This window comes from Anser anser (genome assembly GCF_964211835.1).
Source record: "Anser anser genome assembly, chromosome: 8".
Lineage (NCBI taxonomy): Eukaryota > Metazoa > Chordata > Aves > Anseriformes > Anatidae > Anser > Anser anser.
Genome location: NC_139728.1, coordinates 26,033,083 through 26,060,014, shown reverse-complemented (window position 1 = coordinate 26,060,014; position 26,932 = coordinate 26,033,083). Strand labels below are relative to the sequence as shown.

The window sequence follows — 26,932 nt, the reverse complement described above, 5'->3', positions numbered from 1 at the left end:
TCCACTACATATTACTCTGATTTAAGGGGAAAAGAAGTCACCTGTAAATCAAATTTTAAATATATTACATTCATAAAGCATACGTATTTTCAGTTAATAAAAATATTTGTGTGATCAAACTTGCTTAATTCAAACTAACAATCTCCCCAAACTTGCTTTGGATTTTAATATCATCTCCAAGTTTATAAAAGTATTTTTAAAATGTTAACATTTAAGCAAAATCCAGATTTCTTTTTAAGTTTGTAACATTTGCAAACATTTGTAAGAGTATGTTTTTAAAAATCCTGCCACACACAATGTAGATGTGTTGATGTGAATCAGGTGTCTGCAGCAACATTTGAGTAATGCAGGTTCATTCTTCCATGCTGTTAGAAGAATAGAAATTTATAACAGCTCTTATTGCTGTTAGTGGAAAAGAAAATATCCTTATCAGACAAATAAAAAATAACCAAACTGAGCTTGCAACTGTGTCAGTTCAAAGCAGAATGCATTCCACACTGCAGAACTTACAAAACACTGCACACATCTGTCCCTATGCCTCCCTTAGTGCATTTTCCAGTTAGTGACAGGTCTTTTCGAGAGGCCAAGATTAAGGTTGGTTGGATGTTGTTGTTTTTCCCCAAGATTTAGGAGAACAATATAAACAAGTAGCACATCAAATTGAATTCCGTGATTTAGAAATTCCATATTTAGAAACTTCTCTTCAGGGCAATGTAACAAAAATGAAAGCCATGTAGTTCTTTCTTATGCAATGTTAGCTTAGGATCTGTAAAATGCAACCTACATAGGAAAAGTGTAATTCTTCTCATATCTCAAGCTTTTATTTTCATTATATATCAACGCAATTTTCAGTATTATTTAGACCACTGAGATTTTCTTTCCACCACAATGAACATGGAGGAAGGGAAGAGGAGGAGTTTTTGTCAGTAGTTACCAAAGCACTGCTACGGTAACCAATGAGCGAAGCTAATATTAAACTATTAATATTAGCAAAGCTAATATTAAACTGTTGCACTGAAAACATCAAAGCCAGTCATATGCATTTGCCCTCATTGCCTCAGCTTCTTACAATCAAGGAAAACACTGACCCCCACCTGAGCATTTAAACAGAAGTCAAAGCCAGCAACAGCCTTTAAGACATTTTAAAAGTCAAATGATGATGCCAGTGCAACTCTCCTTGCACTATGGTTAATGTCTAACCATAAGGATCACCGTAACGGTAAGTGCAAAACTGCTCCAACATCAGTCAGAAAATAATGTCATCCAGAAAACTACAAAGTCAGCTATGTAACAATTTGAAGATCCAGCTTTTGATTTCAAGCTACCACTGAGTAGCTCATGTGGCTTTGAACAAGTAGCCTAAACTCTCTGTGCTTCTGTTCTTTTAATGTTTACTAGGCTTGCAGTACTCTGTTTCACTCCTCATTTCCCAGAGATGCTTCAAGATTCATGCTTGTAAAGTTGTTAAAGGAGTACACAGGTGTTACTTGAATTATGCTAGCTCTTAAAATGCCTGCCTTAATAATCCTTGTTTCCATGATAGGCAGGCACCAGAAATGTAGCAAAGAGCACAGAAGTAAGTACTCTCATCAAAAGATAATACTCACAGGCTAGAAAGGAAGACAACAGTGAAAAATGAAAAAGAAAAAATCTAAGCCTTTAAGTAACCTTCTACACTCCACATAATAAATACCATTTTTGTCCTAATAGTAGGAACATGGTCTTCTCGCTACTGGAGGCTTATAGCAACAAGACACCACGATTCATTTCTTGAAAACACTCACTGCTAGCGAAGACATTTTCACTGCAAAATGTGTGCCATAACCTATATACCATAAAGAGCGACCTCGATTTGATCTGTTCTCTGAACATCATCCAAAACAGCCTTATTCTCTTCAGAGCTGGCTTTCAATGTTGTGAAATACAGAAATGGAGGAGGAGAGGGTGAGAACCTTGTTTTACAGCAAGAAACAGTGTTAGACCTGACAGCTAGACTCCAGCTCAACTAAAAACCTGCTCCTTTACACTGGAGATACGGCACAAGAAACAAGTCAGGGGAACTCTCCAATTTAAAAGTAGAGATTACTTTAATGTTATCCTTATAGTATCTGGATTTGAGGGAAATATCAACCAAGATCTTCAATTACAACACTAAATACAGGTTTGTGTTATTGTGGCAACAGCTAGGATTAGGTTGTTAGTTCAAAAAACTCGTGCAATAAAATATCACTAAACGCTTAGTTCAAATTTTTTAGGTTGACCTCAAATTTGCCATGTGGTGTTTTTAATAGGACATCATGTTACAATGTAAATACATCACTATTTGATGTAACCAGATTAAATTACACTTTAAAGATATATGCAGACAGCCAGCTTTTGTAAAAAATAGTGTAATGGCAACCTAGAAATCGCAAGAAGTATCATCTAAAAAAAAAAAGACTATCTGCAAAGTAGTTCATAGATAAAAGAGTTATTACCTTACAAACTCCCAGATTTGCCCTCTTTTCTATAATTTAAGATTAACTCCTTTTGCAAGACAAGTATCTAGATGATTAGCCATATCACCTGTTGTACGCAGGTGCATGTATTATAACATAAGCATTGGAGAAGATCGGCACAACGATCAAAGGCCGTATTTCAAAAAAAGCTCAACCTTTTACATTCTCCAATATACTTGCTTTCCTGAAGAATGCAAAGCCAGGATCTGACCTCTAACTCTGACAGGGTGTACTCTTTGATCGCTTAGACACCTATTGTAAGGTCTTCCTGAGCTATCCAACCTGCCCACCAAGTCACAGTATTAAAAATCTGTCATAGCACTAAAACAATTACATTTACTACATAATTAAACCAAAGTAACATTAAAAAGCAGATATTTCTCCTTAGACATACAAATACTAAACTCATTTAAACTACAACCAAATTGCAAGAGTTTGGAGGTTCTCTTACACCTTTCCCTCTGACTCATTTCAATACCTTGATGGAAGCATCGTTACTAGCTCTGTGAATACCAAGTACTGAAAAGTTAATTAGAATCTGCCCCAAAGAATATTTCACTTGATTTTTTTCTTCCGTTCAGATTTCTAATCATCAACCTAATTTAATGCACCATAGTAAGACCCTTTTGTACTAAACACAGTATCATTTCACATCCACTTATAATGGACTTAATTTACATTATAATGATAATACTCCAGTCTAGCAAAGGCCCACTACTAAGGTTAATGATGCAAAGAATATTTGTCAGTGGAAGCAAAACTGAAAAGTATCACACAAAATTCTTTGTGTTCCACACAGTTAAACTGTGCCACTGTCTGAAACCACTGCCCTCTGATTTCCATGCACTTGCATTGTCAAAAAGGGCATCCACTCATTTACTTGGCCATAAACACAAACTGTAGTAGTGGTGACCCCAAAGAAACAGGCTACAAGCAGTGATATTTTTGTTTTGTTTATTTTAGGGAAGATAATGATTAGTGACAAGCAAGTTGATGGGGAGAGAATGCTATGCTGACTATACAGTTGGTCAAAACATGCTTTTAAGTAGCTTTGAACCACTACATTTTGACTTTGTGTAGCTTTTAGACACTTAGAAAAATTCATCCAAATTCATCCAAAATTCAGCCAAATTTGAAACCTGACTGAAAGCCTGATGAAATTTAGAACCAACTCAAATCCATGTACACTGGAGCAAGTAGAATCTAAGTCATATTTGCCCTAGCATTTCCTAAATCTAGTCCTATATTAGCTGGTTGTTGCTTGTCATACAAATCAACAAGATCATACCATTTATTGCGAGCTTCTGACTGTGCTCTTTGGTTACAAAGAGCAACGTCAGAAGCTTGCAATAAATGTTACTATTTTGATTTATTTTAGTCAAGGTTTGGCTTTTAAATTTTATATTGTGATTTTGTACCATTAAAAATACAAGTATTCAGACTTAGGAAACCATGTCTAACAACAAGGCATACTATAAACAAGACTTAGAATTTTATCCCCACTCCCTTACAATCCCAACGTAGTTAATACTTCGTAACAACTCTGTGAAATTATTATCTTATTAAAATATGTACTATCTAAGAATGAATCATCTAATATTTGTGAGTTTAACTTTGGTCCAGTAGGATAGAGGGATTTTTTCTATACTTTACTTTTAAGAATTCTAAATAAAGAGAACCACATGTAAACAAATACAGGTTGGATGAGGCCCTGGGCAACCTGACCTAGTGGGTGGCATCCCTGCCCGTGGCAGGGGGTTGGAACTGGGTGATTTTTAAGGCGCCTTCCAGCCCGAGCTGTTCTATGATTCTATGATATGTAACCATAGGAATTCTGAAGTTCAAATGCTAGTGCATAAGTATGCAATGAGCCAAAATCCAGACTGATGGATGCTCATAATCCAAACCGGAGAGAAGAGACTTTTTATATCGTTATTGTTATTTCACTTACTGATGTGCCAGGATATATAGAGAATCTTTTATTTTTAAGCTCACAGTCACTAAGCTGACAGCCACTCTAAATGAGATCTCCTTGTCTATGCAAGTAGGTATTTCTCAGAAAAGGCCAGCTGCAAATCCTCACGTCTAACATTTAAAATTATTATTTTTATATAAAAGAACATTTCCCCCCACACACACACTTTTCCTGAGTTTCTGTCCAAGAGTTAAAAAAAAAACAAAAACATTGCCAAACCCACAGAAGTCCTTACTGCCCTCTTACTGACAGAAAAGGAGGACAAGGACTTATGTTCCTAAGATACCTGCAATGCTTCTTGACCAATGCATTTTCAGCAACTCAAATATTTGCCAGTTTAAGAGGTAATACTTCAAGTCTGCACAGCCAAGCAACTCAAGATCAAAAGAGATAACACAAAATGCTCTAACACAGCACACTACAATAATCTGGTAGCTATTGTCTCCATGGTTTAGAATTTATTTTAAATATTTTTACTATCTAACATAAATAAAACCAAACTTATTCCTTTACAGATCTTTGGAAACTTTAATTGTAACTAACTGGTACTACTATAAAAGTTTGGACCAGGTTTGGCATTATTCTAGTCCCAAACTTTCTCCTAGTATAAAGGCTGAAATTACATTTTTAAAGGATCGTTTATAGTATATGAAATATTATTGCTCAACTATCCCAGGCCATGGCATGGAGAGGAGCTGAGGAGCAAACACACAACTCAAACTCTGGAAAGGTGAATATGAAGACATGAGCAAATTGGGAAGAAAGTTCAATGGTGATTTTAGCCACATGCTGCCAAAAATGAGACACTTCCTAAATTGGTATATATGAACAATATGAAGAAGAGGATATTGTGCCAGTGCAAGCAAAAGAAGACATAAATCACCAATCCTGTGAAAACCACAAGATGAGGTTTCAAAAACACAGTTCAAAGTCCTCCATGGATCTGGCAGAAAAGACAAATTATAGGCAAAAAATGCTAAGTAGCAGAATATTTTAATTTTGTATCCCAAAAAAGCAAATATAATGGCTACCACCCATTGCACAGTAAGGCCAGAACCCTAGATCAATTTTCACCCATTGCAGAGTCATCTCCTGTCTTTCACAGCAAAAAGCCAATGGGAATATGCCATCTGTCAGTCAGATTATCTTTAAGCTCCTGTTGGATCACAGATAATGCATAATCCAGAAAGTCTGTTTTACTTATCAATTTCTTCATACAACAGCATAAGGCTTATCTTCTTAATCTGTAAAACTTAAGCACTTACATTTTATCAAGCTTATATGCTCTACCCTCCCTTAACGTCTAAATATAAAGGTGCACATACCAGAATGTTTGTCAGAAATACATCCAGAACTACTATCCTTGCCATCTGAGCATCTAGACATAAAACAAACTTTAACTGATTCCTGGGGAGGGAGGGAGACAGAAGGAAGGGACACAAAAATCTTCCTTAATATTACTTGGTATTCTGAACAGGTTTAACCTTGGAGGCTGCCTCTCAAGACAGCTCAGATGTCCTGCATGCCTGCTTCTTCTTGGGAAAGGATGCGTACAAATAAATAGGCCTTGTGTTATATCTGCAAAGTGGCAAGACTCATATTTGCTTTGGTCTCTACAATGAGGAATTAGATTACTCATGATCTGCTCTGGACCTCCCACATTACCCCCAAGAATTTTTCACCACTGGAACTGACAGACTTTCAATTTTCTTAAATCTAAGAACACACAACCAGCACATGATCACACTAACGCTCTATAATAAAAAATGCGCCACAAAGTAATAATGTAACTATCAGCCTCATAGAAAAGGCCTAGAAATCAGGGAGTATATAAAGAAGCAGGATAAGAATTCAGGACTTCCTATCATGCTGCCTTGTCTGCATACTATTCTGCTTCAATATAAAACTCTAAATATACATGTTTCAGTAAACTCTTACTAAACAAACTACTGAAATAGTTTATAATAGCACTCAACAAAAATATATAAGACTCCTAATATGAAAGTCACAAGGGGCATGACCAGACTGAAAACAAACATTGCTCATTCATCCTGAGTTTCTGAGTCCAGAAAATGTCATCTTCTCATAGTGTAGCAACACAGAACTGCGTATCAACTGGGCAAACTAATTTGTTAGATCTAATGCTCCTGAGGACTTTCTTCAACCCCAGGAAACAATGTCCACATATTTTTGCAGCTCCCTTTAATGACGTTTATATTATTTGCCCCTGGGAGTAGAAAGTCAAGGACCTCTATTGTAATGAACAGCTTGCTGAGAGAGTTCAGCAATAGCTGTATTTTTAACTGATGAGATCTGCCTACAGCACAGACTGAGGAAGAAAGACTTTGCCCACTTCCCACCCCCAAAGAAAACAAGACACATCTCTGCTCTAAAACAAGGCAATTACTCTCAGTAAAGAACAAGATCCCAAAATGCTAAAAATACTCCATCATCTTGTACACGAGATAATGTACATGTATATGGGTGTGCATAGAACTATACATCCATAGGCATACATAAGAACACATGCATTTCACGTAAACACCGCTGAATCAGTACATTCTAAAGCAGAACTTGCCTCTTACCTTTTTCTCCTATACATATGTTAAGAAACGAATGACCCTGTGCCTACTCATGATGACTGCAGCACAACCAGCCAGTTCTGCTGAATCAGTGTGTTCTACTTGATCCTAAAAAGAAAATATAAACATGCATTTTATAACTGGTAATTCTGCCACAAACCAGGTTTTTTCAATGCATGACTGCTGCTAACACAGGCACATTTGGTAAATGCTGCAAGCCTTTAAATGATCTACATTATATTTGCAGCTTTTAATTCAGGGATCTATGCACTGTGTCACTATTGCACTCCAATATTCTGATGAAAAAGGCTGCTAATAAAAAGCACATTGCTACCTATTGACAATTATTCTTCATTTAATTGTAAACCCAGAGTGAGACAACAATTCCAACTGCCCTTGTATCCCCAGTGACCTTGACTGTAGCGCTTAATTTATAAAACTAGTCTCTGAAGTTAATTATACTACACTACAATAGGCCTTCCAAAAATAAAAAGCTAGTAGCTTTGATACTCTAGAAAAAATCATGGCCCTCTGAATTCTGTAAACTGCATTTATCAACTTCCCACTGATTCTGTTATAACTAAACAACTGTTTTTGTCTTCAAATTATTCCTCCTACAATCCTAGACTCCCTTCACTTCCAAAACACTTACTATCTTAAAAAACACCATGGCATCAACCTTTCATAGCAGGGATGACCAAGGCAGACAAGAGTCTTCAGAAGAAAGTACTTTGTTCTCCTAACTAGAGCATTTCTCTAGGTTTGGTGCTCATTTTCCTAATAGTCAATACAGCTCAAGAATCCAACACAACCATGAACAAAGAAAAAAAAAAGCTATTTATGACAAACAACCAAACAAGAACAAGGACTGACTGAGATAAGTTTGTGTTTTAAGCTTTGCTGGTGCTGGTATTCGACCTGTTAGGTAGTTGAAACATTTACTAGTGCTCTGATATAGCAGCAGCATGTTAGAAAAAATAAATAAATCTTAAAACTCCAACAAAATAAACAGAGCTGAAAAAAATCAGTTTTCCATGCATGAAAGCAGTATTCAGTGTTATACTACAACTTTTCCAGAGTTGTTTATTATTCTTTTCAGAAATAAGCTACAGTAATAATTCCAGGAAATTAATGAACTGAACAGCAGCATTCTTAGTAGTACTGTTTCCCAACTCAGAAAAAAATCACACAGCTTTACAAGCCAACAGAACCGTACCTGCATGCGAAGTAAATTTCTGATGCCATGTATATTTCAACTTCTATAAGCTAAGATGAATTTTTGATATTTGGGAAATAGTATCAATTATTGTATTACAAGGTTCTTCAGATGGATTTAATACGCATGCAAAAATGAAGGTCTGGGAACATGTAATTCCACTGAAAGGCTTCAGAATTATCATTTTTTTTAAAGGGATGTGAAGTACATATGGCAGGGCTACTTATATCATCACCATACCATGTTCCCTCCTGGCCTGTAGATGGAGGAAAATGATTCTGTTTCCATGACCCCTTTAAAAAGATGGATCAATTAATGACAATTCTGTTTGTGATTTATGATGAGGCCTGTCAACTGGGTCAGGAACATCAAACATATTTCCAGCTAAGCAGTCAGTCATACATTAACCACAAACTTCCATCCTTACCAACCAGGAATGGATCAGACCCAGCAACCCACAACTGAACCGTGCTGTGCTGTTAGCAGTGCCCTAAGCCAACAAGCCGACGAGGCAGGCGGTCCTCAGGGCAACGGTACAGCTTTGCTATTCCTCGCTTTTATTCCGATCCACCTTCCTTGTTCCATTCTTCCCATATAACTTTGTTACCCGTAACACAGATGAACACTTTCTATCAACTGTTACCAGTTTCTGAAGAAAGCTTTGAAGTATTACCTGGAGGTCCTAGAGCTTTGTTTACAGTTCAACATTTACTCTCAGCAGCCGTTTCTCCTCACAAAGATCAACGCATAAAATCAAAGCATGCTTACAGATATGAATGTTCCATATTTATACACAAAGCATTTTTTTTTAAATAAATTGTAACATTTGGGTTCCATGAAAAAATTAACCGTAAGCTGACAACAAAGTCAAGTTCTCTTTCCAATAAGAAGTTAACATAAGAGATATATATTAAAACGGAACCAAGGACAAAAAGAATAACTACAAAGGAGAGCCAAGAATACTCACAACAGTGCAAAACCTAGTGATTATCAGGCTTTTCATACGCACTGCTAGAAAAGGATTCCATCACACTTTAAAAAAAGAAAATAAAACACAAATTTCCACCTAAAAACTGTGTTCCTATTGAACATAAGATTCTAAAAGAAGGAGGCCCAGTGTCTCTGCTGTTCCAGTTTGCTTACTTTGAGCATTTCTCAGTTTCTTATCTCTCGTGCTGATGGTTGGCTGAACTCTGTCTCCTGCCCTACAGTGATATCACTCAGGTGCTGCTTTGGTTATAACCCTACATGTATGATTTCCCTCAGGAGCTCCAGGAGGGTGTCTGCCAATTACTGCAAAAGCAAAACAGAAATTGAAGAGAAATTTGACAAGCAGAGACGTGCCTAGAATAAAAAGAGGATGAAGAATAGAAGAAAAGAGCTCTAAAAATATAAGATTAGAAATATCTTCCACAAAAAAGAATGTAAAAAATGTTTACAATACCAAATGGAAGGAATCTGAACTAACACAAATTGGAATAGCTTACAATAAATGGAAAGAGACTGAAAAAGCAGCAATTTCAATACTATGTAAAAAAATACAAAGCTCCAAGCATGAAGAGATGCTAAAAAATGCTTCCATCTACTGGCAAGGATCCAACTCTTAACTACACTACAGCTCCTCTATAATGTGCTACCAGTGAGAAGATGTCTGAGTAGGCAGGAATACATCTGCAGCCATTTTAAGGCACTTTATTGTTGCAAGATTAGTCAAATAAGGCATTATCTTAAATGCAAACCCAGATTTCAACGCTGGAATCTGAACTTCCTACTTGTCTACACTCTGGAATGATGAGATGGGAGATTCAGGACACAACGTACAGCGGGCATATTCAGGTCCCAAACGCTGCGAGAATAAAAACCACAACAAGAAACAAATACCATAGCAGGGGCTTACATTAACAGGAAAGTGGTAATGTTAAACAAGAGTGAAAACAGGTAGCAGGGACACATCAATTACAGAGTATGAATTATTTTAACCATCTGATCAGTTAATCTGAAAACTAAGTCCTCACTCATGGAAAAGGTGCGGTTTCTTCCTCACTCAAGCGCTAAAATGTTTGGAATAATGGCAAGGTACCTTGCGCCCAACAGTTTGGCACTTCATAACAGTTCCTTCTCTCAAATGAAGCAGCAACTTTTAGTCAAGTTTCACATGAATATGTGTTTGTATTACTTGTTAAGAATTAATGTAAGTAGAAAGACAAATTATTACCTAGGAAAGCTCCTCCCTCAAAGCAGCCCTCAGACCAGTCTCAGGACACGCTGTCACAACAGCGCCCGTATGGACAGTGCATGTCCACGCTAAATGAATGAAAGCAAGCTTCATTCTCCAGTGCAGTTATCTTTCTGAACTTCATCAACTCTCAAACATCTATTCATTCTGCACAGAGACAGTATAGGGCTGTTCTCTCGTGGGTGCCAAACACAAGAAGGGCAGGCGTTATGAATTGTTTGTGAGCCAGCATTAGCACTATCTGGTTCACACGCAGGAAAATGCCTGCAATGGCGAGGGCTTCAGATTGGGCCACAAATTAAACATTTCAACATGAATTGTTCTCTTAATAAATGAAACCAGCAGCCATGAAATGTGACCAAAAAAAAAAAAAACTTATTTATTAATGGAGACTCAGAAAATAGCAACAGGATTTTTCAAAAATACCTTGTCTAAGAAACACTTCAGGATTGAAAAATTCCATCAAAGCTTGTCTTACATCCATTTAATAAGAAATACTAAAAACAGCAGCAAGAGGTGAGATATAACAAATATAAACAAGACAGTCTCTGCTTACCCTTTTCCTGCACCAAAAAACCATGATGACCAAGTATCGCTTGTTTTATTTACCATAATTCCCTGACGTTCCTCCTATTCAATGCAAATTAACCCAAGAGTAGATTAGGGCATGGCAGGCTATTTTGGTGGAACACAACACTTTGTACCAGCTTTCTACCCACAAATGCTGACAAAAGATAAACTATTTCAGTGTTGCATTGGTTTGTCTTTTTTTTTCCAATCAATTCCACAAATAGAGATGGATGACGCCTAAAGCAGAACACAGTTTCTCTAATTATTTCACTAATGTTTGCATTTTTTCCCTTTACTTTTCCCTGTGCCATTTTAAAGCTATTATTTTCACTTTTGTCTCCAGCCAAGTTTCCGTAAGGAGACATTCACGCATGCCAGAGCAGCAGTAAGGCAGTCAAAAGAGCAGCAACTTCAAAGAAGCCTTGCAGAAAGTATCACAGTCAAAAGTAACAGGGAGACAAGAAAAATTGCAGCAACCTTCCCAACCTTTGTCCTTCAGTAAATAAGAGAAAGCAACCCAACGGAGAAGGACACCTGCTTTATAAGACCTTACAGTAGAATATAAAGTCAATTTCCTATTTTTTTTTACTATTTCAAGAAGAAAGAAATTGATTTATTTTCTTGACACAAAAACCAGTCTTGCCAAAAAGCCCATACTTTCTCAGCACACTACAGAGGCCGGGCCGTCAGCACCTGGAGACAAGAACCACATGTCCTCCTTATATAACTACTTTTGACTGGCTCGAAAAGTATCCACAACTGGCTCCCTTAAAGAACAAATAGCTAGGTTTACACCGCAGCGCTGCCTTCAATGCATTTTTTTCCAGAGGAGCGGTTAGGTAAAAGAGAAAATCCTTTCCCGAACTTACATGCTCATACAGCTTAATTCAAAATGTAGTGTCTTATATACCTATGTTGTCCACGCTGCTTTACACAACTCTAAGTTTAAAATATTGTAAACCACAAAGAATCCACTCACAATGTATTAAACATTAATTAATATGAAGTCATGTTTCTTCATTTGTTTATGGATTCCACGTAATGTTTTCAATTCTACAATGTGCTTTTTAAAAACACTTGAAGACTGTCATGGACATGTAGCTTTTATTCAAAGATTTGAGATGTTTCTGTATTTGAGAAACAACGCTTCGACTATTAGAAGTTAAAGCTTAAAAGATTTGAAGAGTAAAATTATTTAAAGTTACATGCTATGCATCTCAGAGCAGATTAATCCTGTGTTGTAACAGATTATAAGTTTCTCCTTCTTTCTAATGTAGGGTAGAAGCAAGAACAAATCCCAGACACACAGATTTTTTTTTCAGATATTTCTTAGGTTTGGGCAATATGGGAAAAACTGACTAAGGTTGCCTAGAATCACTAATTAAACGCCAAGGAACTGTCCTTTTTATAAAACCTCAGGGGACCCATACTTGCAGGTGCCGTTAGCAAGATCTGTATCTGATAATAAAAGCCAGAATTGCCACACAACCAGAATGGGACAGATAAAAAGGACAGCGGGCAGAGGGAAACCGCTTTGCTACCATTTCCTAGCCCATCAATTCTGAGTTGTGCCCACTGGGGAGAGAAGCTGCTAGAAGCAACACAATTTATGCACTCAGCTGCTCTTTAGAGAAAGGGCAGTCTGTACAGAAAAGCAGCCTGAAAGTCTACTGGCACTTTTTACTGAACATCAGTCAATCTGCTACTAAAGCTACCTTTATCAACACGGCTGGATATATCCTCTTTCCAATGCTGCTGTAGTCATCTTTATTCATTTGATAGCTATGTAACGACAGCTTTCTATAATCTTTCCCATATACTCTTTTAATAGGAAATAGCATTGTTAGAGGCAGCAAGCAGTTATTATTTCCCAAATCCTGTGTTTTGCAGAGCTGGATCACCATGTGTCTGAAAATAGATTCAGAGATCTATGAATGTTTCTCTCACACTCCCTTCAACCCGAAATTATCTCAAAAGAAGTAACTTTTAATTCCTACTAGCAATTTATTTCTCCAATTGTACTGACCTATTTATGTCACGCTGAGATTAACCTGCTATATATGCATATATACAGACACACACAGACAAACACTAACACATTGTGAACTATTCCTGTCTTGTGAGATGTCGAAAAGTTCATTCCCACATGTTTACGATCAGGACCTACCTACCCTGCTGATGCTCACCGTGCATTACGTCTCAAGTCATTTGTAACGAGTAACTCACTCCATACACCTCGGCACAACCATGGCAACAGTGTGTACTGAAACTGGCTGCACTGCTATTTCTGAGCATGATTCTCATTTACGCTGAGGTCCATTAACATCCTTTTAACAGTGCTGAAGGGACTAGATGCTAACCAACAGAACTGGTGAGTGTCTTGCATTCATATTCACGTTAAAGCTTTTTTTCCTTGCTCCAGTGGTGCAATATACCAACCAGGACATTTGCTCAAAATGTACATTAGACTCAGAAAAGTTTTAGTTATAAAACTAAGTGCCCATAATTCTGTAACATTGTAGTCAAAGGAAATAAAGGCTTAACAGATACAAAACAGAATTTCAGAAAGCATTCATTATTAATGAGTCAAAACATTCTTTCCAGAAATCTTTTGGAGCTCTAATGTCTCCAAATCCTCCAAAAACTCAGATGCAACATTATTCAGACAACCCAGAAAAAAGGTACCTTGGCCACTTCCTCTGCCCACTGGTAAGGCTGTTCATTCTGCACATGCCACTCTTTTCTCTCTCTCCCTTTCAGACTATACTACTATATTCTTGTGTTCCATTCTCTTTGTCTGTTCATCTTGTTTTCCCCCCTCAAACACATTCCTTCCTCACTCACTTCTTCCTGCAACCATTTTCTTTTTCTTTCCCCCTTACCCATGCTCCCTTCCTTCTCTGACATACGAAATGAGAAACCCCACGTTTCAACCTCACTGTTCAGATCCACTGGTATAAAGCAGTTGTTAATGCCCTTATTAACCATGCAGGCTCATTCCTCACTGCTAGGAATGGTTGGAACAAACCCAGTATCAGTGGTGACATAAATGAAAGTCTTTAGAAAAAATATCTATCAAAAATGTAGAAAAAACATGGCCAAAATAACAGTCAAAACATAAGATATCATTGTACCTGTCATCCTGCCTTCTACCTATCCTTGTCATCATTTATTGATGTCATGGCACCTTCAGGAATCCAGTTAAAGCCCTCAGCCATCTGCAGTGTGGAATACAACTTGGACGTATACAACACCAGGTGTCCAACACCCAGGATCAGCACAGCCACCTGCTTCCCTCAGGGATCCATGTTTGAAAGCCCAGGTTCAGAAAAGTTTCATTAAATACAGGAGTGCCACTTTTTGCATTTTCTCCAAGTAGATGGTACAACCGCATCTACGAGCCAGCTGTACAGAAATGAAGCTTAATGGTAAAAGAAAAGGAATACAACTACGAAGTGCATTACAAGAGAAGAATGAGGGAGCAAAGACACTAAATATACACATATCTATTGCCCACCAATGTCAAGAAACAAGTTTTAATCCTCATCATAACAACACCCAGGTTCATTCTGCAGGAGTATACAAAAATAAAAATAAAAAATCTATGCACAAACATCCATGATAGGTTAAAACGTATTTTACAGGTGACATTAACTAAAACTAGGGTAAATACAATATAAAGGATATTATGGCAGTAGTCTAATACAATTTCTTGAAAGTGCAAAAGTATGTAGGTAGACTGACGCTACAGTAATGACATTAAGTTACATTAATAAAAGAATTGAAGAAGAACAGCACAATACATGAAGTATACGGAGTTTTTATTCAATCTTCGTCATTTAGAGAAAAATACAGTAAGAAATCCTTACAATCAATGCAATTTGATGTTCCAGTTAAGTGGCTATTTCAACATATATGCTATTTAAAGCAATCTGATAATAGTTTAACCTACCAAGTGTGCTTTATGCAAACTTTTAAACTCACCAAATAAAAGATCAAAACCATACTCATTATGAACTCACCAAGATCCCACTCACAAAGCAACCTCAGAACACGATGACCTGTAACGTGCTCTGCAGGGCTATCCAACCGGCCAGCCCCCAGAGAGGAGCTATGCACTGAAGCACTGACCTCAGGAGAGCTCCAGGTGAGTTAGCTGTGTCTTTTGTTACAAAACACAAGTCTCAGAAGCAGCCAGCAGCATGCATTTCCATTGTAGAGCAGAAAAACATGCAATTTCAAAAAGACTGCTAAACATATTCCCAAGAAATTAATAGGCAAAGAGGGAACTTGCCATTTATGCAATCTCAGTTCATATTAAATGTTCATTTATCTGCATTACAGTGCAGATAAGGAATAAAAAATTACATTGACCTGACTGGTTCACTGGGTATAATTAAAGTGGAATATTTTAAACACGTAATTTCTGTGTCCTCTCCACCCTGTTAAGAAACCTCAATATTCCCAGTCTCAGTAACACAAATTAGAAGAGGACTTATGTACTGGGCAAGTGCTCTGTACTACTGCTTATCAACTACTGTATTTTTTATTTCATTTCCTATGGAAATGAAGATTATGGAAGCACATTGTTCACTTATAATTTTTTATACTGGTCTTTTCCCCCCAAAAAAATCGTTCATGAAAATTAGTATCTGCACTGTAAAAACAAATGTAAATGGCTCTTCTCTGAGGGAAAGGCAAGCAGAACTCAGCTGCTCTATGTATTTTTGGCAGCAACCTGCTGGGCAATCAATACCCACACAGCTCTGGAAAAAACAGAATTAAGGTGTTATGTGAGAATGCTGGGGTTACTGCAGAGGAGAAGGAAGGGAAGAGATACTACGGGGCAAAAAGGATTTCAATCTACAGAATAACAAGCTTCTTTCATTCCAATGATGGTAGAACAATATGCTTACAAATAAAGCACCTCAAAGAACTCGGGTACATCTAACATCAGATTCAGTTTATGCTACAGAACTCATTCAACCTACCTTCTAATTGAAAATTAAGCACAGTTCTTTCCACATCCAGACCTTGAAAGAATTTCCCTGTTACTTACAAAATCTCACATAAATTCTGAAGAATTACAGATCGAAAAGAACTGGCCATCAGAAATGAATGTGGTTTTACAATCGCACTGCTTCAGCTAGGGTGATGGGAGTTCCTTTATCAGTCTGCAGGACTGGACCAGCACGCTGCAATGACTCCACCCAAGAACCATTAAGCACTTTTGAGCATCAACTTCATCAAGCCCAGCTCTCTGTCCTCAGTCTTGCATGACATCAGGCATGGTACTCCCTGGATCTGTGATGTCCTAAAAAGACAAGTCAACATTGCCCCTTTCCAACAACTAGTGGAGCTGACACAAATGGAGATGTAAGATCCAAGTTCTTCAAGCCCACTTGCCTTTCTTGCTCTACAACACAAGAAGAAAAAACATATATGCTACCTCTTTAGTCACTGCACTTCCCAGTCTGGTGTGAAAACAAATTTGATTTTGTTTAAATTGTTATGCAAAGCTCCCAACCATAGCACTTGAAGAGGGAACACATTTTTTCTTCTGCTTTGTAGCAGGGGCAGGGATTACCCAAGTCACCCCCAGACGGATCAGCAGAGCGCACCTCTCGGAGGTGCCGGATGCGCGGCACGCCCAGGATCAGAATGAGGTGTGGGCACCGTACAGACCGGAGGAATCCAGATCACCGGAACCCGAGCCCCACAGCTTACTGCTGATGGCACCACTCCTAAACCTTCCTCTTCAAATCCTACTATCCAAAAAGTAAAAGCTTGAGAACAACAACAACAACATGAAGATGTTGAAGAAGAAAAGGAAAGAAATGAGAGAACAGTGTCGTTGACCAGGTTAAAAGAAACATAAGAAATAACAGTACAGAAGATAATAACTAAGAAACAAAAAAATCCCAGATCTGGAACCATCTGCAATTTTTGTTCTATAACATCTCCCAGACTTTCAATAATCTGACTGGCCAACACATTAAGCAATACATCTTATGCATATTCACCTGATTTGCCAATTCTTCTTGAATTTATCATCACTTTCTATTTACTGTAAATTCATAGTTACAAATGGCTTGGCCTTCATTTTAGCGATCCTAAATCAACCATCTAGATCACTTGTTGAGTGCAAACAGGCAAAGTCAACATGTATACTGAGTTCAAAGCAGAGTTTTGACACTACAAAACTGAATCTGGAAATAGAAAAGCTCCTCTAATAGTCAGTGTCATTCACAGATAGAGAAGCTATTATGGGATTTAGAAAGCTCTTTGATCTGCTCCTTGCACTGAACATCACCAACTCCTTTTAAGTTCACTGTACTATTTTCTAGAGAAATGTATCAGCGTATGTTCCTCCATTGATAATCTCCTGTGAATTTTCTAACTTATTTCACCCTACCACCTCCCCAGATAAAATTTTAAACTTAGAGTGAAATATGAATGGTGTACTCGGAGCTCATGTATAAAGATCGAGGTCTATTATTTATAAAAGAGTTTCAGTATATCATAGAAGTAAACAAAAACTTTCACATCACAGTAATTTTTAAAATTGCAAGTATCCTGAAGTAAGTATCACTAGGGCGACTACGGCACTTCAGTAATTGAAAGAACACACATGAATCTCTGACATAGATGTGGCCTAACTTCAAATCATCACCTGGTAGGAAATGACCCCGGATTCTTTGTATGCTGGGAAGGTGGAAGGACAAGTTCCTCCCAGCTACCACTTCACTAACAAAAAAATGACACCTCACTTATGATAAATACTAAATAATTTGCCTTTTTAGGCAGGCCCCCAAATGCTCTCTGGCAAAACTGAAGTACAAGAAATCATTAAGTGAGACTCATAATGAAAGATTACCAGTAAAAATAGTCATAATTTGGTAGACTGAATTTATTTTCTAACTCTTAACAGGGCAAAGGATTTTCTCAACACACGCAAAGGCTCAAAACATTGCCAGCATCTCTTATCATGCCTAATTCCTCTGTCACTAATCATCAATTGCTGGGAAGCAGTCCTAAAATAGTTACCAAAGTGAAACCTACAACACAGAAGTATTTTCATCACAGATAATAGAAGAAAAAACAGCTACAGCTTTTTTTCTACATTAGGCTTTAGTTCTTTTTTCTAGCTACTGCGACCAGCAGTTCAGCTCCAACCCCGCTAACTAACAGGAAGGCGCTAGTGAAGACACATTACTGCTTTGTTTTATATACAAAGCCATGCCCTAAAACAAGGTTCAGCACCACTATCAAAAATATCAGTTGATGCCTCAAGCCTTCATTAGAAAGCTTTCCATCTCTGTTACTATGCTGGAACTGAACCAGTAGCAGAAATCTAACAAAACAATTGTAAGAAAACTTAACTGGTGATGTTATTTCCACTTGTCAAGTCCTACTCCACTTCATTAGGCAATCAATCTCATCAAAAATACTCACCAAGCTTCCTATGGATATTAAAAGGCATGGGGGGGGGGGTAGTATAGAAAATAGAAATAAAAATATAAAGTGGTAACATGTAATACAATTCTTGACAGAAAAACAAAGCTGATGTTAGCATTGCATACCAGAACGCTTCTGGAACCTCAACATACTCCCGTAAATAACTGATACCATCACGACCCCCCCAGACTCATATGGCAGATTCGTAGCTTCATTTCCCATCAAAGTATCAGGGATATAAGGAATATTAACATATAGTAAACAAGATATTTATATATTCTATATACAACATAGAAGCAGCATATAGAGAGTACAGCCATTAGCATTATCTGAAAATGATTCTATATGCAGGTTAGTAATTACTGCTCAAGAACCGAGAGAAGTACAAAATAAATTAAAAAAAAATAAAGTGCAAGTAGAAACCCAGCCTGAAGTCCATGTTCTCATTTGCCGAATGTACAGTAGACACTGGGGATAGAATATGTGAAAAAAAATAATATATGGACACCAAAACTTCAAAAATAAGATAGTCAGACTGACATATTTATTATCAATCATATTATTATTATATCAATCATATCATATTATTATTTTGCACAGAATTTTACACAGAAGCAAAACAATGTTAAAGGTTCTTTAAGCTCTCCTCATGGATCTTTATAACAGAATTAAACTAAGGCAAAACGACCATTGCCATAGTTTATACTTACACTGAAAGAATCACAGAAGCTATTCAGAGAGCACTCTAGCTCCCCACTTTCTAAAATGCAGAAAATCTACAGATTGTGACTCCACACTTGTTTCACATGGTTTATCACTTTTTTCTTTTCTTTTTTTTCTTTTTTTTTTTTTTTTAATCTAACAGAACTATGCCTGTGTAAAATTCATTTGACTGGACTTCTTTAAGTTAAACCCCATTTGAGCAGATCTAGAGAAAGAATTCTGAAGGAACAATCTGCCCAGTGTTGTCACCCATAAGCTCCTGGCCACATACTATTTGCCTTTAACCTGTGTTTATAGATTAATAATTACTCTAGTAAAGATCTTTAAAATAGTTTAAATGACCGTTTACAGATTGTCTCTACCATTCATCTTCAGTCTATTTCATGCTGACAGACTAGTAGGATGGCTGTTATTTCTGAAAAATAAGTATTAATATCACACGTTTCTACTTATCTTTTCTAGCAACACAACAGCAAAACATCACTGGAAATATTCAGTGAAAGAGTACATATAAACTTTACCCTAAAAGTATTCTTCCTATTCCACCTATCTGCTATGGCAGTCTAAAGAGCAACATTCCTCCTAAATACCCCAAACCTAGCACGTGTGTGATGCAAAAGAGAGAAAACATCATAAAGCGCATTCAGGAAACAAAGACAAAAGCCCTGAGTGCACATTCCATTAATCCTAGGTCACAAGATCTTCAGTGTTTCAAAATTTTCTCTAGAAACTAACATTTAAAGGAATGACAGAGTTTAATACCCGAGGACACTCACACTCATTCCTCCTCAGCTCCTCACCAGCTGGGAACTACACTCTTTAAGATGTAACAGGGTGCATTACAATCTATAAATGTGAAAGGTTTACGAGGAATCTCAACAGCCAAATTAAAAAAAAAAAAGTTAGACTTTGGTTTGTTAACCAGACAACTAAATAGTAAGAAGGAAAATACTTTATTTGTCTGTAAAAATAGAATAATTCTATCTATCAAATAATCATATATATAGTGATACTGGTTGTTTACCTTTATCTCAGAATAATTTTTAACACGTATTCTTTGGATAACAATATAGCATGTTTTGCTCCAGTTGCTAGCCAAATATATTTATATGAATGTGTATCCTGAATTCTAATTTGAGTAGACACTTCAGTAGAAACTACTCTGTAAATGAAGGATTCTTTGTATATCTTTTCAAACTTCCCATCTATTGACATTAATTGACATAATCTTCCCAATGCTGCAAGACGTAACCAACACTTAGAGCCAACACAGAAGTTTTATTTTTAACCTTACTTCTAGAGCAGTTTCTACGACCTAGACCTCATACTTTAACTTAGTTTCATCCGTTTATCCTTGATTATACATTTCTTACCAATACAAAAAGCATTGTAACTGTTTAGTGTCATTGTACTGAAACATTTCTCAACGCATAACAAAAACAACAGGAGGGAAAACTGAGCATGTCAGTTCATATTTCTGATCATTCCAAAGTTCAAATCTCACAAGGAATGACAAACAGAGCACTAAAACAGGCTGTCTTAATTTCTTTAGACAATTTAATCTCGAACACATTAAAAAAAAACACACAGTAATTTTTCACATAAAAATTTCAAAGTAGTCTATAAATATACAGGTATCTTCCAACAGTGTTCTGGATCAGATCCCTGATTCATCAGCACACATACTAACTGCAATGCAATTTTTATCCCTCATCTTATTTTCTGTCAAGAAACTGACACGTATTTGAAAGATTCTCACCTTAATGCATCAAAAAGATTATTCTGATCAACAAAATATGAATACACAATTTATTCCAAGAGACATTTCTTTCTGGCCAACTTTAATTCAACAGCAAAGCTTTTGCAAAATAATTTCAAGTAATTTTTTCACAAAGAACCTGTAAACCAGAAAACTATCAACCTCTTTTATGCTAAAGTTCGCACAGGACAGGCCACAACAGACATTAAAAGCTTATCATTCCTTGGCCACAAGTTTTAATACTGCTTTTTTGTTTAGTTTCTACCTTTGTTCCCTGAGACAGTCACAGCCAGACGTTATGCCAACCTAAAAAAGCCACTCTATTTCACGTCAGCCTTAGCCCCAGGCCTCAGATCCCAAAACATGTGTTTGAAAGTATTTAATCCCCAGCCTAATAATTGTCTCAAAGCTACTCCAAATATCAGGACTCAGTACTGCCGCTTTGGGGTGTTTTTTCTTCCCTTTTCACACACCAAAGAAGGCACCGTAAAGCAACAGGCCACTGCAGAATCCACCGTAATGTGTCTGAAGATGTAGCTTGTTAGATTTAGATCAGAGCTTGAATAAGAGGGAGACTTGCCTGATTTTAGGCCCTTTTTCAGCTTCCATTTCAAATTTTCCAAACCTCTGAAGAGACTTTTATTTTTGTCTCTCTGGTTCTTGTAGTTCTGTATGGCATGCCATAAGTTAAAAACCAAACAAACAAATAAAAAAACAACAACACACCATTGGTTTCATACGGTAACAAAGGATTTCGATGTTGTTTCAACCACTGAAGGTATATCTAAAATCTGGGTTCATTCCATGCAATTGAAAATGATTTGTTAATAAAAGTTAATTATGTTTTAAAACATCACCTAGGCAATAAAATTCTACCCAAAAAAAATAAAAGCTTTTATTTGAGTGTCTTTCTTATTTTATTTGTTTATGTAGGGCCCCTTCCAGTTTTGGATTTGGCCTGAAACAAAATATTGAGGGCAGTGTCATTCTGCAATTCTAATCTAATACAACCATGCTTAATACAAAGACTGCCAGATCTTGAGATTCCTTATTCAGTCAACTTCTAATATCTGAATTGAATGAAAGTATGCGTAAAAAAAAAAATAAATAAAAAGCTTTGTCATAAAATAATCAGGAATATCTATAAATAAACAAGATAGTGAACGCTAAAGCAGAAAGTCTCCCAATTCCCATCTGCTACTTGTTTCTCAGCCTGGTTAAGAGATGAAAACAGCCCTTCAGCCACCCTCCATCATGTGCACCTATCTAACCGTAACGTTTATGAGCAAGTAACTAACCCACCTCTGCAAAAAGCCTGACACGCCAAAAGTGCCGGTTAATCCCCGGGTGAGATCTGACCACAGTGGCACTCATTAGAGATGTTACAAAACGCATGCCGCCGCTCGCCCCATCCCCCTCCGGCACTACCACCATTGCGGGAGTGACTTGTTACACATCGCGATGAGCGAGTAACATTCAGCGCCCGGGGCCGGAGCAGAGATCAGGCCATAAAAAGGGCACCAGATGCAAGCAGGGCTCCTCCCCTCCCCGGGCTGCGAGCCCAGGCTGCCCGCTGGCTCCCTCCGGGGCAAGCCGAGCCGAGCCTTGCCCCGGCGGCACACGGGGGGTCCCGGGGAGGCTCCGGCTGCGAGCCGCGATGAGCAGGGCGAAGGCTCTTCGCCCTTCTGCAGGAGCCTCGGAGCTAAGGGGTCGCCCAGCGCAGGCACCCGGCGAGCAGCACCCAAGGACGGCGGGGAACAGCGGGGAGGGGGCTCGCAGGACCGGCCGGGGAGGGCTGAGAGGCGATCGCCCCTCTCCCCTCGGCGGCGTGCGGGGGCCAAGGGCGGCGGAGGGGAGGAGGCACCCGCAGCCCCCCAGCCCCAGGCCGGGGCGGCGGCAGCTCGGGCCGAGGCGGCGGAGCCCTCCCCGCCCGCGGGGCCTCGCTCCGGGCGGCAGGGGCCTGGGGAGAGGGGTCCCCCGGCCTCCCGGGCCTGGGGGCGGACGCCTCGGCTCGGCTGGGCTCACTCACCTCGGCAGGCGGCAGGCACCGCCGGGTCTGCATGGCGAGGAGGATCCCCCGGGGCCGCGCTCCGCCGCCGCCGCTGCTCAGCTCCCGGGCGGGCCCCGCAGAGCCCCCTGCGAGCGCTGGAGAGAGGCCGGCGCCCGCCCTCCCCGCCCGCCAGCCGGCCTCGCTCGCTGGCTCCGCGGCCAAGGCCGCCGCAGCTCCCGGCAGCCAGCGCCCCCTGGCCGGCCCCAGAGGCAGCGCACGGCACTGCGGCACCGCCGGGGAGGCAGCGCCGAGCCTGCCGCACCCCCGCCCCGCCGCCTGCCGCGGGAGGGGGTGACCCGGCACCGCCGGAGCCTGCCCGCCCCTCAGCCCCGGCCAAGCTCCGGGGGGGACCCGGGGGCACACCGCAAGGCAGCCGGAGAGGGCGAGGCGGGGGGGACCGCGGTCCCCCGGGCGCTTCGCGGCGAGGCGCCCCGCAGCCAGCCGCACCTAGGGGCTGGTTGGGAGCCGTCCGTGTTTTATCTGTTTTTTATTTTCGTATTTCGAAAAATAATTTCTCCCCCCCCCACAGCCAGGGCCGCCGTGTCCTGCGCGGGCACGGCCATCCGCAGCCGGCTGGAGAAAGGCACAGCCACGGAGCCACCTGCTCAAAGACACGCAAAGCAGGATTCCAGAGGGAGAAAAAAATAAAATAAACCGTACTCATTCCTCACAGAAACTGACTCAAAAGTGCAAGCTGACAGGGATATATATGCAAAACCATTACTCAGAGCCTCGCCGATTCTTTCATTAAACGGAGGGAGCAAGGAACCACCTCTCCTCCCCTTACCCTGGCTGCAGGCGCCCAGCAGCCCGTCTGTGAAGGAAAAACATCCCCGTGTGCGTGTGCGACCCGCTGCGGGGCTCGCGGGGCGAGGGGCGGACGGGTCTCGGCCAGCCCCGGGCTCCCGCGGCCGGCTGTGCCGCCTACAGCCGCCCCCTGCCGGGCGGAGGGCTCCGGGGGCTGAGGCACGGCTGCCGCCCCCCGGGCGCCTCGCCCCGCCGCCTCACGAACGCCTCAGCCGCGTGCCGCCTCGCCGGGCGCGCGCTAACGGCTAACGGTCAGTGGCTAACGGTTAACGGCTCACGGCACGCGCCCCGCCGGGCTCTGAAGGGGAACCGCCTGTGAGGGCCGCCTCAGGGCGCCATGTCACCCCCGGCAACGGGGAACAGCGGGTGTTGTGTTCTGTGTTCTCTTCGTTCACCAACAGCACATTTTCAGGTCTTTGCGCTTGCTGGCTGCCAGTTTCCAGGAGTTAGGCTTCTCCACTAGCTTCCTATGTACAGCGCTGAATAAGGTGTAATGAGCCCTGGTGGTAACATTATTTCTTATTTCTCTAGGAGCATCAGTTCATCCCGCCAGAAATGAGAAGGAAGCACTTAATGTTTATTCATTGATTCTGGTAGAACTTTGTGCTTTTCAAGCAGAAAATATAAGATACTCCCAATCAACTGAATCATCAATCCATGGGAGAACAGCTGATGAGATAAAAAATACTAATCAATCATATCTGGTAGTAGCATATTAATGGAGATGGAATTTATTTTCTCCCGTAAAGCATTCCTGGTTAACCCCATCATGCTGTCTCCTTAGTGGTGTCATGCTTGTAAAGCACGGAGGAGGAGCTCTCATCCAGTCCAGTGCACAATCACTATCCTCAAAACAAGTCTCACGAAACAGCTCCGACTGCTAAACATGCAATCTGCCTGACAAACAACAAGGAAATAAATTAAAGGATGATCAATATAGCACTTCATACCCTCTAGGCAAATGCATGCAAGCGCATAGGTTTTCCATCTACATATGTCTCAGAGTCCTATCACTACCAGAATTTTGATCTGCTTTAATCCCTCTACATGCAACTGTCACTGGAATTCAGCGAACACTGAGTGTTTTTACCTGAAGATCATAATTGGCTGTTCTGCAAGAAATCAATCTCATGAAAGCACGGAAAAAAAGAGTTAGAAGTGATGGGAAAAATCTCTACGAGTTAAGGTGATGAGGCATGGTCTCATGCTCTGTCCCCTCTCAGTATGTATGTGCATCTTGGATGCCACATGACTTGTTCCCAATGAAGATGATGTATCTGGAGAAGCAGGAACTCAGCAAAACTCAAGTTGCAGCTCCAGGCAGTTGTGATGCCAGATGCCTGAGATGGAAACAGGGAGACTGTCCTTCCTGTCTTCCAATTGTGCTCCCTCTGCTCGTGTTCAAACAAAGTATTTGGGTATGAATAGTAAAAAAAACTACGTGCAAACCAAATCAATAATCTTGGTCCCAAGTCCCAGCAAGCCTGTAAGACACGGATCATTTACTTTGCACATTCAGTGAGACTGATAGGTACAAACTCTGAAAAAAATATTTTCAGCTCTTTGTAGTACATCAGCCTCATGTCAGTGAGCATCTACAGTGTTGTGACAAGAAAAACGTGCTAAATAGTACCCCAGATGATAGCATGGACATTTTGTATTGATCCACCGCTTCTTTTCTAAGTCTTTTACCATCTTTGCCCAGCTCTTTATGAGAAGATAACAAGAAAGAGTCATAAAGGACAGTGTATGGATGTGGGGACTCCAGCCTGCATAAAGGTAGGGAACTGGAAAGTAGGCGACAAGACCAAAGTTAGAAAGGTGAGGGGAAGCTGTGGGATGCCGTCCCTGAAGTGAGCGGCTGAGAGCTACAGGGTCAATACAAAGACGGATGTTTGTAGCAACAAATGTACATTGAGAGCTAGGAGTTACAGGCAACTGATACAGGATTCAAAATAATGCAAGAATAATCTATGAACAACAGTTATGGAGAAACAAAAATGTTTAAAGTACTTGACAAAACCTGCAGAAACTTGGGGGAAAAAGAAGCCTTCCAATGGTTTGAGTCTGTTACTAGATGGAAAAAGTAGAAATGCTAACAATAACACAGGAAGGCAGAAGAGCTCAATAAATATTTCTGGTCTGTATTTGGGGAAGAGCCAGATGATACACAAATATCGTATGATGATGATGAAATACATTCCATTACAACAGGCACTGAGGGGGATGTTAAACAGAAGCTAATAAGGCTGTGCATCAGCAGGTATAGATAGCTTTCATCCAAAAGTTTTAAAAGCACTGGCAGGGAGTATCTTTAGACCATTAATGTTGATTTTCAATAAATCTTGGAACGCTGTTCAAGTTCCAGAGCACTGGATGAAATATTGTACCGATATTTTAAAGGGTAAACAAGGTGACAAGGGTAATTTCGACTTGCCAGCCTGACAAGAATTCTGGGTAACATAATGGGTCATTAGCTACATTACTTGATTAAAAAAGAATTAAAGGATGGAAACAAAATAAATGCAAATTAATGTGGAAAATAAGTCTTGCCAAAATAAATTGATTTTTTTAATGGCATTACAAGTTTGGTGGATCAAGGTAAGTAGGTCTGTAAAATACTTGTTTTGGTAACTTGCAACATTTTAATTAAGAAACCAGAATGGCAGAGACTCATCACAGCATGTATTAAACTGTTCAAACTCTGGCTAACTGGCAGTTACGAAGTGGGGAAATAAGAAGTCATCATCAAAGAATGCGTTTCTGTGTCATACAGTGATTAGTTCTGTACTATACTGTATGGATAGTAATGGCTTTAAGGAAAGAATAAAATCATCACTTACAAAGTTTGCAAGTGATGTAAACAATGAGGATTAACAAATAACAAGTCACAACAGAAAGTATCTGAGACAGCTTGATAACAAGTAATATGCATTTCTATACAGCCAGATGTAACAACATGCACCAAAGAATAGAGACCATGATTATAGGATGGGGGAATTTGTGCTGTAACAAGTTAATGCTCAAAAACCTAGAGTGTCATCACATATAATCAGAA

At 39.7% G+C, this 26,932-nt stretch overlaps 1 protein-coding gene across 3 annotated transcripts in view; it reads right to left on the bottom strand.

The window, feature by feature from the left end:
* Positions 1 to 23,209, bottom strand: part of ZFYVE9 (zinc finger FYVE-type containing 9) — a 59,631-nt gene extending 36,422 nt beyond the window's left edge. Inside the window, exons 1-2 of one of the 3 annotated variants that reach the window (XM_083846985.1) lie at positions 23,047 to 23,209; positions 7,059 to 7,163 (exon numbers count right to left, since the gene is read on the bottom strand). The gene's annotated coding sequence lies outside the window, so the exon portion shown is untranslated. Of the gene's footprint in view, positions 1 to 7,058; positions 7,164 to 22,319; positions 22,987 to 23,046 lie in introns of those variants that run through there. The other 2 variants (XM_083846986.1, XM_083846987.1) reach the window with 2 other exon arrangements.
* Positions 23,210 to 26,932: the final 3,723 nt, after the last annotated feature.